Source organism: Pavona decussata, unplaced genomic scaffold (genome assembly GCF_977016875.1).
Source record: "Pavona decussata unplaced genomic scaffold, jaPavDecu1.1 SCAFFOLD_72, whole genome shotgun sequence".
In the NCBI taxonomy this organism is placed as follows: domain Eukaryota; kingdom Metazoa; phylum Cnidaria; class Anthozoa; order Scleractinia; family Agariciidae; genus Pavona; species Pavona decussata.
Genome location: NW_028145491.1, coordinates 805,935 through 823,460, shown reverse-complemented (window position 1 = coordinate 823,460; position 17,526 = coordinate 805,935). Strand labels below are relative to the sequence as shown.

The 17,526-nt window shown below is 38.5% G+C and overlaps 2 pseudogenes across 1 annotated transcript; one reads left to right on the top strand and one right to left on the bottom strand.

Moving 5' to 3' along the window:
• Nucleotides 1-1,795: 1,795 nt before the first annotated feature.
• LOC146476827 (uncharacterized) lies at nt 1,796-5,294 on the bottom strand (annotated as a pseudogene).
• Nucleotides 5,295-11,840: 6,546 nt separating this feature from the next.
• LOC146476826 (uncharacterized) lies at nt 11,841-16,914 on the top strand (annotated as a pseudogene). The gene is made up of 2 exons (XR_014865477.1): nt 11,841-12,346; nt 14,101-16,914. The product of XR_014865477.1 is annotated as an uncharacterized LOC146476826 (transcript).
• The last annotated feature ends 612 nt before the right edge of the window (nt 16,915-17,526 follow it).

The following is a 17,526-nucleotide window of genomic DNA, read 5'->3' as shown; positions in this document are numbered from 1 at the left end:
TTCGAGAATTGGTCTTTGCGTTACTGGATCAACTGTTTGCGAAGCCTCACCAAAGAATCGTAAAAACTGTACAGAGTTCGACGCTCCTTCTATGATGTTTCCATATTTTACTCCATCATAACCAACCAGAAAGTTCAGGGTGAGGTTTGCGGTAGACAAGTATCTTCGCGCTTGTACGCAATCTTCACCGACAGGTGAGAAACCAAAGTTTCTGTGACCAGCATCAGGCAGTTGAAAACCTGACTCATCGAAAAACTTAACAGAGGAAGGATCTTCATCTTTTAAATAGTCAATGTACAACTGAGTGTACACTATATTTTCGGGAGTAAAACGCTCTGACGCACATTTCCCCAATCGTTTTCGGGAATAGTTGCGGCCACTTGGAAGTTTGTACCTGATATTTCTGGAAATTGTTGATGTTGACAGTTCTCCGCAGTCACCGTGAATGGCCAAATCATCGCGCAGTTCTTTAAGAGAGGACGAACCACTTGCTTGCACCATGGTCTCCAACAGAATAGAGTCTTGGAAAGTACACCTAGGAACTGTTCGAACGTGATTCGACTGTTTGGGAGCCGTGCTTCCAGTCACGATATACTGCTTAACGATTTTTGAAACTGCACCTTTGCTGATGCGTAATCTCCGCCCAACGTCTGAAAAAGAATAATCCTGCGCAAGTTCTTTCACTTGATTACGTAAATCGCTTGAAAGTGGGACGCCTTTCTGATAATTTCGTCCTTGCTGGTTGATTGAAAACATCTTCCTCGATCTTCCCTTTGAGCAGTAGCACTGATCAGTGTCGAGAAGCAAAACTTCACATTTGGGCGGGAAAACTTCAAAGTTTGACACCTGAAACTTAGACGTTTGACGTCACGTGAAAACATGTTTTGCGCGCGTGCGTTCACAGGTAGATGCAATCGACGGTAGTTAGATTCTGAAAGTTTTCATCTTTCTTGTCCAGGACTTGCTTGACATCAAGGTTTGGTTGCTGAGGTGGCAGATTAAAGCAGCTGTATATGTGGTTTCCTTTAAAGAGTAACTGGCTGTAGACTGGTATAGTTTGACTGAGATCTTGTATTTGTTTGGGAATTGGAAGAGATGCTTCAAGGAAATGAAGGCCTGTTAACATGGAAATGATAGTGCAAGCATTGCTTCCAGTCTGTCTCCCACCTATCATTGATTGGCAAATATGGGGGGGGGGGCAACAGCCACTCGCTTACATCAAGGTAGTGGCTTCCAATAACAGTTAAGTAACTGGTTTGAGGTGCTGGTTGTGTGGCTTGCTGTTTTCTGTTGTTAATCTTGTTTGCCCTGTGCCAGTCACACGTACATGAAGAAGAACTTGGTGTTGAAATACAAGTGGTGTTGGGGCACAAATTACATGAAATGTTGGAAGTGTTGCGTGATCTTCTGTGTCCTCTGACTGGGTGGTGACATTTCGTACAGTGTGGAGGTGCTCTGGATGTAGAATTACTTGTACTTTGAGACGGGGGTTGGTAACCATTGGTAATTACATGTGGATGTGGTGGTGGCTCTAAAGATAAAATTTCGTTGTTGAGTTTCTCGATCGCATTTCCTAATTCATCCTTCTCCATTCCTCAGACTGCCAAATTTTCATTTTCGGTTTCATCAGTACTTGAGGCTGTTGTTGGTATTTCACTGTTATCATTTAGCATTACGACCCATGTCTGATGCAGGATGTAGAATTGCTTGTTTAGCTATTTTACTGAGTTTCTTTTCTTTCTGTTGCAGAAAATGTCTACCCACAGGGCAAGATGCGCTTTCCTTAATACAAACATCATGAAATGAGTGGAAGCAACCATTGAAAGAGATTTCCCATTCTGGTAGGTCGCAGGTCTTTGTTGGATCTGGCTTGATTACACAATAGAATCCAAGTGGTAAAACATTTGTTTTCATAGGTTTATCTGAACACACTGCTGGCAATGTTACGTATCTGCTTCTGCCCTCAGAGGAAAATGAACTCTGCCCTGGTGTCTGGGAGAGTTGTTTGAATATAGAACAAAACAGCTGAGCACATTTTACTTTCAGGAATTGTAGTCGGTTGTGTGAAAATAAAAATTGTTTAGGTGCTGTAAAGAAAGATCTGAAATTACACTGTTTCTCTTTGGATTGGAAAATGGTCTTTTGAGTTGATCAGCGCTGTCTGAAGACTTCGTTTGTGCACGTAAAAGGCTGTGAGTGTTTTCCACTGGGTATTCATCAAATATTGTGATGTAATTACGGAGAAGTTTATAAAGTTCAGGCGAATATTTTCCCCAGTGTGAACACATGTTGATCCATACAAGCGGTGCTTTATTGTAGTGGCGTCGGTTTAGGCATGTAAACATTATCCAAATTCTGATCATTGCTCTGAAGTACTCTGCAAAGTTATTTAGTTCGAAAGAAATGCTGTAAATGGAAAGGACGAGAGGGATGTAATTGTCCAGTAGTTTCAGAAGAGTTCCATGCTCTAGATCTTTGAATTTAAAGAACTTTGCCATTACAGTTTGCCGTATGAGTGTCCACCCTCCATAGACAATTTCCAGTATCAGACTCATTCTCCAAGGTATAGGGTTATCTGCGAACTTGCTTTTAGGAAAAATTGATACAGGTTTGAAAAATGGATGAAAAGAATTAATGACATGTTCCCTGCTGTTTAGGGAGATGTGCAGTGGCCCAATAGTTGGTACAATAGATAGAAGTGATGGCTGGGAAGTCAAGTTCTTGGGAAAGCTTTTATATCCAGAAGCAGTAGTGGATGGATATGAATAAGCAGAATGATTATGCGAACACTCGTATCAAAATGTATATGGATGGCATCGTCCAGATCTGGATTGTGGCTGATGAATTTCTTTAGACACTGGTAGATGATTTGTCTACTATGAAACTGACAAAGCCAATCTCCAGGCTGGATAACAACAAACTCTCTCATATAATCACCTAAGCCGGCACCAATCACTTCATCATATGCAGCCTCGAAGTCAGCCTCTGACTTAAGTTGTAATTCAACAAAATCAGCCAGGTGAAGATCATCCATTTTCCTCATGGTCTGAACATTGTCGCTTTCACAGTTCTGGTGTATATTTAGACGTTGTCGTTGTAGTTCAGGGTTGAAAAAAGCTTCTGTAAGCCAGTCTGGCATGATGGAAGCATAAGAACAACTTAGATCATGCATGCTTGATGCAGATGTTATGATCCCATGGCATGATTCCATTTCAATTGCGTTAGGGTCATGCATGAAATTTGCGTGTTGCACAGTAATAGCTGGAATTTGTTTAAAATACCTTAACAACTATAGTGCACATTGATTAAGCCTCAGATGCCTTGTCTTCCTGTGGCCTCTGTTTTGTATGAACTGAGGTGTAGTCATCTAGTATGAGGACTAACAGCCAAATTTTCTTTATGTGACCCTCCCTTTTTCATGCTGCATTGAGCAATGGTTCTACTAAGTAAGGATTTTGAGAAACAATTTAAAATAAAAATTAGTGAAAAGAGACTACGTTTGAAAATGAAGCCAGGATGTCTTTAAAACGTAGTCTCTTTTTGCTATCTTTTAGTTTAAATTATGTAGCAATGGCCTTCATATATAGTCCCAGTTAGAAAAGTTTTAGAAAACTTTAAGGCTTGGGATCAAATAACACCATAATTCAATGCTTAATAATCCAGTCTCGTGGAATCTTGAAACTAGTACTCTTTATACTGGCATTGTATGACATCCAGCAACATAACAGGCCTAATTTCTCAGAAATGGCAGGAGTCTGATGATATTGCCAAGATTGCTGATTCAGACATTGGGAGCCAATTTAATCCCATTCAGTTGTAGCTCATGCATGATAAAACCAATGCACTATACAGACTCTACTCTTCACCTAAGAGGTGATTTTCAATGCTTTGGATGAAAACAAATAATTTAGTCTACTTACTTTCTGATAAAATCTTTAAATTTTCCTCCATTTCTAGATACTTTTCTTTCGGTAAAATTACCATCTCCCTAGCACTATCTGATTATGCCTGTTTACTATTACACCAACGCTGTCGCTTTTTAGCCAGTCGTCCGCGTTAGTTCACATTCATGCCAACAAACGTTCAAACAAAAAGACAAGATTGTGTTAACGTTGACTCAAGACATGTTTATTTTCTTTAAAGGGATTGGCCTCCTGAATGTTCAACAACAGTAAGCTCATATAACTACAGCTTATACGGACAATGAAAATGAAGCATAACAAATGGGTTAATGTAGACATAAAAGCAGGTTTTAAAACTAACGTGCTGAAAGGTCTGTCTAGTGCGTCTATGCTCTTTTTTTTTTATTGAGTGCTCAAACAAATTACAACACGCTTGTTAAGAAATACTACTTGTTAAGGTTGATACTTTTTATAATACAGTGTTAAAAAAAAATACGAAACTACTTACAATGCGATATTACTAACAAAACGAAACGATACCTACGCTACTAAGAACAATACTAACACTACGATACAATACAATTACTTACAAATTAATGAATTTAATTTAGTTGCTTACAAATGGATAGTATATGCCTTTGCACAGCTAGACTCTAAACATTAATTGTTTAAAAAGTTGGACCATTTTTTATTAAAAGAGAGTAGTTTATTGGTCATAATCGCAATGTATTTTTCTAATTCAATTTTTTCGTTAACGAGGGTGACAAAATCTGCGAACTGGGGTCTTTTGTCATCTTGTACTGCATTAATGTAAAGAAAGTATTTTCCAATTATGATCAGGTGATTTAGGGTTAAACCGGACGATGTGAATTTTAAAACCCCATATATAATTTCGTTTTGCTCTAATGCAATGTTTCCTCTACATGTAGCGTTGAACCACTTTGTAAATTTATTCCAAAAGGATTTAGCAATTGGACATTCCACAAATAAATGGAGTGGTGTCTGATCAATATCATGGCAATAAGGACAATCGGGTCGCTGTTTCTTTCTCATCTTGTACAGAATTTTGTTTGTATACAGGATATTATGAACTATTTTATATTGAAACATGGATAATTTTACCTCATTTGTGACACTAAAAGGAAGTAAGTAGATTTTTTGTCTTTCTTGTCTATGCTCTTGAAGAGCCCTTCGGCATCCTTCGCAGATATCTGCACTTGAACTCGCACTTAGCTTGGCCCCAAAACAATTCTCCAAATCGTTCATGTATGCACTTGCATTTCTAAACCCAGTTTGCTGCGATTTTCTACCACAAACAAGACAACCGTCTTTTGATCTTTTCACACCCTCTATGTTCAGCAAGAGAAGATGCACTGAATTACGAAAAAACATTTCGCCTCGACGACCGCCTTTATTGTTTATATTCTCTCTCCTTTTTGATCCAGCAAAATGGCGCCGCGTACGCGCTGACTAGAGCAGGCGAATGACAGCGGATACGCCCATGAGAAGACCCGCAGACAAAATGCCCATCTGCTCTGATGAGTAATTTGTTTGCATGCAAAGTTCATGAAATTGTTATTTTTAGCACGGACCGGCGAGTGGGAATAGTAAACAAGGCGTGAATATGAGGCTTCACGGCAAACATAAAATGTGATATCTCCGGTTCAAACATAAACGATTGAATCGGTAAAATACTCTATTAAAGGGTGAATTTCCCTACAAAAGTGTTTATGATGCGCCTTTTACTGATGAGTAATTTCCTTGCAAGCAAAGTTCATGAAATTGTGTTATTTTTAGCACGCACCGTCGAGCGTGAATTTGTGGCGTCACACCAAACACAAAAAAGGACAAGCAGGGTTTCCACAAAGTACATATAGACGATTGTAACGGCAAAGCTGTTTATGGCTTGCCATCTACTGAAGAGTAATAGTTTTGGTTGCTATGTTTTAATCTCCTTTCTCGTTCTCTACCTTGCTCCTTGTTCCACTGCTCTCTAGTATAATTTCGTCGCTTTTCCAGCACTCTGTCTTGCTGTTTTACCAGTTGTTCGTCATAGATATTTTGCTTGTTTGCTCGCGCTCTCAGTCATTCTCTTTGACGTTGAATTTTGCTTATTTGTCATCAGTAACATTTCCCTCTTTCGGTCAGGGCTTCCTCAATATAAAGGGTTAACGCCTGAAACTTACGTGGACGAAGCCTCCCAGTGGGCACCTTATCCCTGCAAAGCCCCGAAATTCACAATCAAAACTGAATTTTTTCAGCCAATTATTAGTGGCAAAGATAGTGCAAAAGTGCCCTACATGGTGGTAAGCACTTTATTAAAGGCTTCTTAGCTCATTTTATTAACTCATTGTAGCTATTGGATTACCATTACGATGCCATACGATTCTCTCGACTACCACTGCACTTTAAATTTGAGACACTGCAGCTCAAAAATGTCTGACTTGTTTCCGTATGACTTTTCATATCAATGAATAGAATAACAATTCGCAAAATCCCCGTTTTTTACACAGCGACTTCAGTTCAAATCACAATTGTGCCTCCTTGATTGACTCAATCTTCACAAAACTTTGACACAAGTGAAAGTAGATATCAAGAAATTTAAATTTAAATTAAAATAAATTCCCTTTGAGACTCACAAGATAAAAAAAGTCGTCTTCGAAATAAAATACCAAACATTGTTTTACACAAATGGTTTCTTGCCTGGTACTCTTTTTATCGTTTACTTTTTAGATATTAGAAGTGACATTGAACAGCATAGCAACGAGAAAAAGTTGACCCGGAATACGAAATTACGCTCTTTTGCATCACTCTGCACCACTAAAACACATTCATCCCTTTGGATCTTTTTTCCGGGGTTGGTAATGTTTCAATTATCCTTTTCTACAGTAAGGTATTCAATGCTTTTATAAATGAGTGTTTTAAATTACAGAGGCAAGAGATAGGTCAGTCGTGCGCTGGCATAACTGGTCTTTCAATTCAACAAAACTACGGCAATCCATTTTTCCTTTCTTCATGAAAACAGCCACTCCTATGTATTGTATGTTTACTTTTTCCTTATTTAATAGCGGAGCTCCACGCGCGGAGCCCCAAAGCTAACAAAATTTGGTAACCCGTGAATGCGAAAAAGTTTGGTTTGGTTATGACGTCACTTGTGTCCATCCGTACGACCGTACGGAGCGGTTGTTTCGCCCGAAAGTCGATTCGCCCAACGGTATATTGCACGAACTCACGTCGATTCGCCCGATGATTAAAATAATAAAATGGAAAACTTACATTGGAAAAAAAGCTATAAGACCTACAGGATAAAACGAGCGGAGATACAATCAGCAAAAATTCTAGAAACAAACTAAAAGACTCAAATTTCTTACGTTGAGGTGCCGAGTTTCTTTGAGATGTTAGGGATTTACCTACAAGATTGATTGATTATGATTTCAAGACAAATAGCTGGCATGTCGATTTGTAACAAATATTATTTAATTGATTAACTTTTGTTAGCGTGAAATTTTACCGCGAAGTGAAAACTTAGACAAATTATGAAATCCATATGGAATTTGTGAATACAGTGTATTTCGTCGGGCGAGTCGACTTTCGGGCGAAACAACCACAATTAGCACAACAGGAAAACTCAGGTTGTGTGAAGCTGTGCTGCGACCCTTGTTTGTTTAGCGGGAAGTTGCTTTTAAGGAAAACACAAAGACATTTTGGAGACAACAAAATAGAAAGTCAAGTTATGTAACCGACAGCAAGACGACACGGGAGAAACAAATCGACTGGCACATCATCAGAATTTTGAAGTGAAACCATCTTACTCCAACCCAGCGCAACGAAACGTTGAATTTTTCCTCTTGTAGTGAAACGTTTCGCTCACTTGATGTTGTAAAATGAACGGAAAATCAGGAATTGCAACAAAAGGACTGGCTATTGTCAGGAGAGGCGAGTATATTCATGTGATTTTCTTGACAAAACTTTGCTGGTTTGCTGTCTTGCAAGAACTTGTTGTTTTGCAGTGTTGACACGCTAACTTCACAGGAGTCTTTTAAGGTGGCTAGAAGTAGTTTTTTTCGCGCAAGGCCTAGGCACTAGTCTGGCTAGCCTCCACGGTTGAGAAAAGATAACATCGGCCTAAGGGAGGTGACGTCATCGGGTTATTCTTCGGAGCAGCCCCGATTATACCGGAAATTGACCTGCATTCACTCTCTTTCAGTACGGTAATGGCGGACGACGTCGGTGAAATAGAGACTTCGAACGTTTGTTAGGATTCGTTATGGTAGAATACAGAGTTCTTTCTACTTTCGTTTCTCGGCGTCTGAACACTGATCCCAAGGATTTTACGCTCAATTTGTGGAAGAAACGTGGAACTATGAAAACAGTCAAGATTTGCTCAGGTAACATCGACCTACGGGAGGATAACATCGACCTAAGGGAGGTTAACATCGACCTACGGGAGGTTAACATCGACCTAAGGGAGGTACGTTTTAGAGCACCACGTTTGTATCGGATGTCTTATACTGGCACAATCGTACACATGGAAAGCTTATTTGCAAGCATTAAACTTACAATCTTGCAGGGGCTTTTCTAATCGTTGACCTGAGTGTCATTTCAAACTCATAACATCCACCTACAGGAGGTTAACATCTACCTAAGGGAGGTAGAGTAGCCTACAGTGTACATTTGATAGTTTATGTTTTATAATAGTCAATTCACACGCATATAAGCTTACACTCTAGCAGGGAAACTTGGGATCATAAGGAGCTTTTCTATCATTGACTTGAATTTCATATTTTTCATTTTTACCAACTCATATTAAACATCCACCTGCAGGAGGTAAACATCTACCTAAGGGAGGTTATGGTATTATAATAAGGAAGGATGGACTTGAGGAAAGCTTACGAATCTTAAGGGGCTTTTGCACTTCGTGTACATGCCGTTTTAGAATAAATTTATTTATAAAGAATTATTATTATTATTATTATGGCACTTCACTTAGAAGGTTCGAAAGCTATCTAAGCAATAGACAACAATATGTGGAATTTAATGGTGTCAGTTCAGAGTCTTGCAAAATTAAGTGCGGGGTGCCTCAGGGTTCTATACTAGGTCCCCTACTCTTTCTACTCTATATAAATGATCTGTGTAATGTGTCAAAGGTCGTGGATTTTAATCTTTTTGCAGATGATACAAACATATTTTTCTCCCACAAAGATTTTAACTTGCTTCCTGGAATTTTGAATTCTGAAATGCTGTCGAGCAAACAAGCTGTCCATTAACTTTAAAATATCAAATTTTATGGTTTTTAGACCACCCCAAAGGAGGAAAACACTTGATATATCTATTCAAATTGACAACAATGCAATTGAACGTGTGAAAGAGACAGTATTTTTAGGTGTTATCCTCGATGAGCATTTGTCATGGAAGACTCACATTCTTAGTGTTTCTAGAAAAATATCAAAATCAATAGGTATTATTTATAACTCTAGTTTTTACCTTCCCAAAAGCTCCTTACGCTCCTTGTACTATAGTCTAGTTTACCCTTACTTAATTTATTGTGTTTCTGTGTGGGGATCCGGCCCGATCGACATATCAGTCTAATTTAAATCGGATTATTGTTCTGCAAAAGAAGATAATCAGAATAATATCTAAAGTTTCTTTTGATGCTCATACTGGTGTTCTTTTTAAAGAACAGGAGATTTTAAAATTCTCTGACATTTATTTATACCACATAGGTAAATTTATGTATCTTTTTAAAAGAAGCTTACTTCCAAATTATTTTCGTGATATGTTTACTCTTGCAAGCCAGATACATTCTTATAATACAAGAAATTCCAACCTTTTCTATATACTTTATTGTCGAACTAATCTTTGAAAATTCTCAATTCGGTTTTAAGGTCCTACGTTTTTCAACTCGCTTAGTTGTGAAATTCAAAACAGTGAAAGTATCAGTTTGTTTGGCAAAAGACTTAGAAAATTCCTTCTTTCTTAGTTAGATTGACTCTTTGTTGAGCTACACACCTTTTCTTTTTTTCCTTTCTTTCTTTTTATTTCTTCTTTAAAAAAAAAATTAATTGGAATTTTCATTCAGTACCATTAACTTCTATGGTTTATCCTATAGTTCCAGGAAGCCTATAGTTAATAAGCCCCAGGCTTCTACATAGGCTTCCTAGCCTTTAATACATTAACTCTTGTAAATAGTTTAGTAGGAATATTGTGTATCATCTTTAATGTATTTATGTTGTATTTTTTGGTTAATGGTAAATAAAAAATGAAGCAGTCAAACAGTCAAACCTCTTGTAAGTCAGATCACAAATTAAATTAAAATAAATTCTGACATATTACGGGTTATATTTTTAAAAATGATCTATCATTTCAACAGTCATAAACAGTCACTTCTAGCAAAATTTAATGTGGAAATTACAGGTTGATGGGGTCAACCAAGAAAAAATGACAACAACAACAAGAAAACAATTGCCTTTAATCATCATAACAAACTATTATGCTATTTTGATGCAGCTGCAATTTTTCTATTTAAACCCATAAGACCTCTCACAGCAAATCTTTATGGGTGTAAAAGTGTTTCATTAGATGAATATAAATGGCCCAGCATAGGTCAGTGTGTTGCCAAAAAATAATATTGATAATAATATATTATATTCCATTTATGAGTATAAATAAAAAAATGAGAAAACTCTCATTAATCTCATTCTAGTGAGATTAAAAGGCTTTTCAAATAATAATAATAATAATAATAATAATAATAATAATAATAATAATAATAATAATAATAATAATTCTTTATAAATAAATTTATTCTAAAACGGCATGTACACGAAGTGCAAAAGCCCCTTAAGATTCGTAAGCTTTCCTCAAGTCCATCCTTCCTTATTATAATACCATAACCTCCCTTAGGTAGATGTTTACCTCCTGCAGGTGGATGTTTAATATGAGTTAGTAAAAATGAAAAATATGAAATTCAAGTCAATGATAGAAAAGCTCCTTATGATCCCAAGTTTCCCTGCTAGAGTGTAAGCTTATATGCGTATGAATTGACTACTATAAAACATAAACTATAAAATGTACACTGTAGGCTACTCTACCTCCCTTAGGTAGATGTTAACCTCCTGTAGGTGGATGTTATGAGTTTGAAATGACACTCAGGTCAACGATTAGAAAAGCCCCTGCAAGATTGTAAGTTTAATGCTTGCAAATAAGCTTTCCATGTGTACGATTGTGCCAGTATAAGACATCCGATACAAACGTGGTGCTCTAAAACGTACCTCCCTTAGGTCGATGTTAACCTCCCGTAGGTCGATGTTAACCTCCCTTAGGTCGATGTTATCCTCCCGTAGGTCGATGTTACCTGAGCAAATCTTGACTGTTTTCATAGTTCCACGTTTCTTCCACAAATCGAGCATAAAATCCTTGGGATCAGTGTTCAGTAGCCGAGAAACGAAAGTAGAAAGAACTCTGTATTCTACCATAACGAATCCTAACAAACGTTCGAAGTCTCTATTTCACCGACGTCGTCCGCCATTACCGTACTAAAAGAGAATGAATGCAGGTCAATTTCCGGTATAATCGGATCTCGGATCGTGGCTGCTCCGAAGAATAACCCAATGACGTCACCTCCCTTAGGCCGATGTTATCTTTTCTCAACCAGCCTCCACGACACGCGCGCGTTATTTAAAGTTTCACAAAATCAAAACAAAGATGGCGGCCAAATAGTTGTGTCCCAAAAATTTTATACGCCTTCGAGTACGAGTTGTTGGTTAAGTCTTCCTAAAAGCTTTGGTCCTCGAAATGTTTGGAGTTGGTACCTCAAGGAAAATTGAGTTAAAACTGCAGTCAGTGTATCGTATACCATGGTGAAAGCAAATTTTTCCGCGATCGAGTGCTTGACTAGTGAAGAAAACAACAAAAGTCAAGAAGAAGAAAAATGCATTTTCGGTTTTCTTCGGCCTTTCTAATGGGCTGGCGTCGATATCAGGACAGTGTTTAAAATGTTTTCGGTCGCTTACGGCGCTGGTGGCGAAGATGATGGAAAAGAAAAACCCTTTGTGTGTGCTCCACGCTATAAAGGGTGCTTCACCTCACGAAAACGACAAAGCGTGTTTGAAAGCCTCGCGAAGGCAAATGCGGCGAAGTCAAAACGACCCAGTGAAAAAGAAAATGAAACAGAGGAAGAATATATGGAGCCAGCTAAAAAAAGGGCAACTAGGTCCCAAGAGGTGAGCTTTTATTCGATGAACTTTATTCAATTAACCCCAAATTGTAAAATGTTTTGTCTCGTGTAAAAACCGGTCGCATTCCTGTCAGAAGTCTTCAATGCAGACAATTATCTGTCTTATAGCAAACTGTCAATGGAAAGAGTTTTCAGCCCTCAGGGTCAAGAGTGATTGATTTGGAAGTCTTAACAAATGACCTGAAATGCTGCTCACACTGTCACGCAGGTAAGTCAAAATTATCCCTGATATTCTCACTGATGCACTGAGTCTTTTAATTTGTAGAACAACAATTGAAGATTATTTCATGGAAAATATAAATTTTTGCTTTAAGTTTTCTTCAAGCAGTATTCTTATATGGCAAGGCTCAAACTCAAGAAATGTAGATAAATCATTTAATTTGCTTTTCCATAAAATTGTTGATTAAATTATTTCTCTTCTACATCTGGTTCTTCCTCATTTTGGTACCCAAAGCTGCCTGGCTCTCTGAACTAGCTAGGAGGGCACGGCAGTTCTGGGGAAGAGAATGGTTTTTTCACTGATTATTCAATGTAAATGATACCTAATGGAGATTTATTTCTTATTCCAAGTGTATTGCAATATCAGATGAATCGTAATCACTTTTAGTAAAAAGTAAAATCACCCTATTACAGTCTTATCTGTAGACTATGAGTGGTATCTTACTCTCACAGTGATTGCGGAGCAGATGAAACACAAAAGCTCCCTCCCCCACACTGTCTCTTTGTGACGAGCATCTTTTCTACTCTCTCTGAGCTAAATAAGAGACTACTTGAAGTCTACATTGCTTTAACTATCTAACAATTAAAAAGAGATGAATGGAAACAATTTGAAATACTTTTTTTTTAGATTTTTTTTATTTTTTTTAGATTTTTTTTATTTTTTATTTTTATTGTTATTATTATTTTGCTTCAACATTCAACCAGTATACAGGCTAACCTTAGTCACATGATTTATTTTCAAATAACTAAATACTGTAAAAGCAGCCAGAACTGTATTTATTTTTTGCTAGAAATGGATACCAGTAATTTGACAGAACTAAGTTATTACTAAAAAATCATTTTCTTGATTACAAATTTACAGTAATGGTAACAAAAGCAGGAACACAAGAGAACAGCTGTGGATACAAGCCAAACTTTTTTCACAGCAGTTTTTTGCACTCCACTCAGTTCAATTACCAATATAAAACATAGTGAACATAAACTTGTTTCACAGGTTATGTGAAATCATTCTATTTCAATTTGCATTCGGTTGAGCGAAAGCCACTTCAATTTGAATATGGTAACACTAGTCAAAGATTGGGAGAGCAGAAAACTGCTGTGAAAAAAGTTTGGCTTGTATCCACAGCTGTTCTCTTGTGTTCCTGCTTTTGTTACCATTACTGTAAATTTGTAATCAAGAAAATGATTTTTTAGTAATAACTTAGTTCTGTCAAATTACTGGTATCCATTTCTAGCAAAAAATAAATACAGTTACATCCATTTTGAAATCACAGAGTATCATTGTCAATATTAATATTCTTAATATTCTATTTGTGTTACTTCCTTTCCATTTGGATGGGCTAAAGAAAGGATGCAATTTAGAGCAAGAAATGGTGCAATTTGGGAATAAATTGCATCATTTTGGACCAATCAGATTCCAAGGATCACCAGTGATTTCAAAATGGATGTAATTAAGTGAGTAATTTAAACAATGGGGGACAAGAGAATTAGGGTCAAATAATATTTTTGTTTGAAATAGTAGAGCGAGCATTAGTAGTGTGAGCGAGGTAAGTCACCTTCTACGGAAAGTCACCCTCTCGAGGACAAAAACTAAAAATACCCACCCTCACGTGGGTGACTTTCCGCAGCAGGCGACTTCCGCGTGCGGGCTTGCTCGCTCCACTATCCCAACCAAAAATAAGAGACTGCTCGTACTCTAAGACCACCATGGTGAGTCTTTAATATTATTTATTGGTCACACAGGTCCATTATCCCTTCAAAACATACTTATGGAAAAACGCAGTGGATTGTCTACCTTTTTTAGCATAAAGTGTACTTTTTGTGGTGGCACAAATGAAGTAAAATCGTCAGCACAACACAGGACTGGTAGCCGTGGCCCTCTTGTGAGTGATGTCAACACCAGGGCGGCATTGGGGTCCCTGCATGCTGGGATTGGGCATACACACTTGAGTAATTTGTTGTCCACAATGAACATTCCAACAATGAATATGGTACTTTTTAAAACACGAAAAAGGGAAATTGGAAAAGCAGTGGAGGAAGTGGCAAGAGAAAGTTGTGAATGTAGCCTCGAATTAGAAAAAGCTATCGCAGAACAATCCACTGTTGAGCCCACTGAGGGTCTTGTAGGCATTGCAGTATCATATGACATGGGATGGCAGAAACGGAGGAGGGGGCATAATTCCACAACTGGTCATGGGGCTGCAATGGGCCTTGCAACTGGAAAGGTGCTTAGTTACTCTACTCGATGCAAGATGTGTAGGTCATGTGCAGCCAACAAAGTGACAGGTAAAGAAACCAAACATGACTGCCGTAAGAACCACAGCGGATCTTCAAAGAGTATGGAGAGAGATGTTGCTTGCGAGTTATGGACCAAAGCTCCACAATCTGGTATTAAATACTCTGTCTATGTTGGGGATGACAACTCCACAACCTTAGCGGACATCAACAAGAAAGTACCATATGGTGTTAAGAAATGGTCTGACATCGTGCATGCTAAAAGATCCCTAAACTCTAGACTGTACAATTTAAAGGATCGTTTCAAGGGATCCAACTGTTCAGCTCTGAGTCCGAAGGTCATAAACTACCTGACGAAGTGTTTTAGGTACTGTGTAACTCAAAATGCAGGGGATTCAAAATCACTCAAACAAGGCCTCCAATGCATCATCCCCTATGCATTTGGAGAACATACTTCTTGCAATGTCTCTTGGTGTGGTTATAAGCAGAATCCAACTGCTTATAAGCACACAGACCTACCAAATTGTAAAGATCTCCATGGCGAGGCACTAAAGAAGGTACTCACTGAATTATTCAGTGAGTACTCGACTGACATTGTTGTCAACAAACTTGCACCTTGTGCCAATTCACAGAGGAATGAGAGCCTCAACAGCACTATAGGTGCAAAAAATCCCAAAACCCGTTATTACGGACGCAGTGAAAGCAATGACTTCAGGGTTGCATGTGGAGTAGCTCAAACCAACATTGGTTATAGTTACACTGCAAAAGCATTAGAACATCTCAACATCGAGCCTGGATTTCACCACATTGATCATGCTGCCGCAATGGACAAAAGGGTTGCTTACAACAAACAGAGGAAAACAACAAAAGAATTCAAAAGTAGGCGTAGTCAGCTAGCAATGCAGAAAACCTCACAGACACTGAGAAAGGAAAGTAATGAGGGAACCACATATGGATCTTCAGTGGGTTTGAATTTAGATACCACAAAAAGCGCAGACTCGCAAATTGCAATTGATCTGTCGGAGAAGATACCATTTACTGAATTTAAAAGATATGAACAACTAGTGTCACCTCACAAACCATGACCCACCCAGCTTTCCTTACTATATGACCCCATGAGAAAACACAAGTTAATTGTATTCGACCCCGAGACAACATGTACCGGGAGAGCAGCTGAGCTTTGTCAAATATCCGCCACCAGTGAAGATGGCAAGCATGAATTCTCACACTATATTCTACCAAGAAGTAACATCAGCACTGGGGCTTCACTTGTAAACAATTTGACTATCAAGTCAATTAATGGAAAAAGGACATTGTGTAAATCAAACAGTCCGGTGGTGAGTGTCAACCCAGGAAAGGCACTTCAAGATTTTATTACATTTCTAAAGCAACTACAAGATAAAGATCCTAATTCTACTTTAGTTTTAATTGGCCATAATTCTGCCACATTTGATGTGCCTATACTGCTTCGAAACAGTGACAGAACCTTTCAAGATAATCTTACCGAAATGAATGTCAATTTTGCCGACAGTCAGCATCTTGTCAAGAGCCTAATCAACGACAAACACACAGCGCTTCTACTCGGAAATGGTGGCTTCTGCAAACCCAACCAGCGGAGTCTGTACATCCACCTTTTCAACGAAGAATTTGATGCACACGATGCATTAGAGGATGTACGGGCTCTGCGAAGAATTCTATTTGACTCACCGCTAAACTTGAGCACAGAAGACATCATCCAAAGGTCCAGTGTCACCAGCGTTTCACATGCGATTGAAAACGTGTTGTACCTTGATCGCCGCCACGAGCTCCTTCTCACATTCAGCAACAAGCTATTCAACGCCAGCGACGATAATGGCCCAGTTAAAAAAGCGTTGGTTCAAAATATTGCTGGGAGAGGCCTTTCTTACAATGATCTTCGTCATGTTTACTCGAGGTTTGGCAAAAAAGGAGTAGTTGCGATCCTCTCGCATGCGCCATCCACATCACAATCGAAGAAACCGCGAGTCACTCGCACCAAGAGAATCCTTGCGGCCATAGTAAAACACTTTGAAGAAAACAGCCACGAAGAATAGTACTCTGTGTGAAAAAAACTCATCATCCAAGCGATCCAACGACATTGCATTTTCACCACTGTCATAAGCACGTGTGAGCTATTTCGCTCGCATTTTCGCGGAATCCAGGCGCAGAAAAGTAAATAATCTTATCAGAAATTACGAGCAAATCCTAAAAGGTGAGTTTTAAACTACAATGCAAATGTAAGAAATGTCAAAGTCAGCAAATGTCAGCTGAATTCGTCGTTCGAGGCAGTTATTTTACACAAATATCGACAGCGTGTACAGAGCGAATAACAGTCAGCAGTTGTCAAAATTGAGCATGAGCAGATGTTGATCTTTAAAAGTCTAGATTTTAAGTGCGTGGGATCGCGCGCGAATCGCGCGGAAAATGTTTGAATTCGCGAAGATATTTACAAGCGAGCGAGCCTGGTGACCCCCATTTTTTAGCCAATTTATAAGTAACATAAATTTAAGTTAATGCAAACAACCATGAAAGGGAGGTCAGAGAATTGAGATGAGCTACCCTTCTGAAACAAACTGTTTGTCACGCAATATTCCACCGTGACAAGATTCTCTTTTTCCCCTCGTGACGCGTTAGCTCTAGACCAATCACATTCATGCCTTTCCTTCATGTCAGTCAAAGACCATGCGGCCGTATCTTCACACTGTAGTTCACTTCAAGTTCTCTGACCTCCCAGAGACTGTTTGAGAAATTGTAGCTAACTGTGAATTTTTGCCGTTATTACTCGTCTGAACTTCGCTCTAGCGGAGTTTTTTAGTGTGTTTTGGTTTGTTTCTACGAACTTCCGTTCAAGTTTACGTACACAGACAAGGACAATGCCGCCGCTTCGTCGAAAGTCCCGCGTTCAAGAGAGGAATG